Source organism: Arachis duranensis, chromosome 4 (assembly GCF_000817695.3).
Source record: "Arachis duranensis cultivar V14167 chromosome 4, aradu.V14167.gnm2.J7QH, whole genome shotgun sequence".
Taxonomy (NCBI): domain Eukaryota; kingdom Viridiplantae; phylum Streptophyta; class Magnoliopsida; order Fabales; family Fabaceae; genus Arachis; species Arachis duranensis.
This window is the reverse complement of record NC_029775.3, coordinates 84,961,733-84,963,023: the sequence shown is the minus strand read 5'-3', so window position 1 is coordinate 84,963,023 and position 1,291 is coordinate 84,961,733. Positions and strand designations below refer to the sequence as shown.

Here is a 1,291-nt window from a genome sequence, read left to right as displayed (position 1 = left end):
TCTGTTGCTGAGAAGATGATGGAAAAAGCTTGCTATTGCTGAGCCTGTTTCTTCCACCATTATTAAAGCCTTGTTGAGGCTTTTGTTGATCCTTCCATGAGAAATTCGGATGATTTCTCCATGAGGAATTATAGGTGTTCTCATAGGGTTCACCCATGTAATTTACCTCTGCCATTGTAGGGTTCTCAGAATCATAAGCTTCTTCTTCAGAAGATGCCTCTTTAGTACTGTTGGATGTATTTTGCCATCCATTCAAACTTTGAGAAATCATGTTGACTTGCTAAGTCAACATTTTGTTCTAAGCCAATATGGCATTCAGAGCATCAATTTCAAGAACTCCCTTCCTCTGAGGCATCCCATTACTCACAGAATTCCTCTCATAAGTGTATATGAATTGGTTATTTGCAACCATGTCAATGAGTTCTTGAGCTTCTGCAGGCGTTTTCTTTAAGTGAATGGATCCACCTGCACAATGGTCCAGTGACATCTTAGAGAACTCAGATAGACCATAATAGAATATATCCAAAATGGTCCACTCTGAAAGCATGTCAGAATGACACCTTTTGGTCATCTGCTTGTATCTTTCCCAAGCTTCATAGAGGGATTCACCATCTTTTTGTTTGAAGGTCTAAACATCCACTCTAAGCTTGCTCAGCTTTTGAGAAGGAAAGAACTTAGCCAAGAAGGCCGTGACTAGCTTATCCCAGGAGTCTAGGCTATCTTTAGGTTGTGAGTCCAACCATGTTCTAGCTCTGTCTCTTACAGCAAAAGGGAAAAGCATGAGCCTGTAGACTTCAGGATCTACTCCATTAGTCTTAACAGTCTCACAGATCTGTAAGAACTCAGTTAAAAACTGATAGGGATCTTTTGATAGAAGTCCATGAAACTTACAGTTCTGTTGCATTAGATCAACTAGTTGAGGCTTCAGCTCAAAATTGTTTGCTCTAATGGTAGGGATTGAGATGGTTCTTGCATCAAATTTGGAAGTAGGTGTAGTATAATCACCAAGCATCCTTCTTGCATTATTATTTTCGGCTGCCATCTCATCTTCCTTTTCAAAAATTTCTGCAAGGTTGTCTCTGGATTGTTGTAATTTAGCTTCTCTTAGTTTCCTCTTCAGAGTCCTTTCAGGTTTAGGATCTGCTTCAACAAGAATATTCTTGTCCTTGCTCCTGCTCATATGAAAAAGAAGGGAACAGAAAATAATAATAGGGATCCTCTTTACCACAATAAAAAGATTCCTTTATGTTAGTATAAGAAGAAAAGAATAGAAGAAGGAAAAGAGGAAAAT

At 38.7% G+C, this 1,291-nt stretch overlaps 1 non-coding gene across 1 annotated transcript; it reads left to right on the top strand.

The window, feature by feature from the left end:
* The first annotated feature begins 545 nt into the window (after window positions 1–545).
* LOC127747089 (small nucleolar RNA R71) lies at window positions 546–649 on the top strand. Its single transcript, XR_008008892.1, has one exon. It is a non-coding gene; the product is annotated as a small nucleolar RNA R71 (small nucleolar RNA).
* The last annotated feature ends 642 nt before the right edge of the window (window positions 650–1,291 follow it).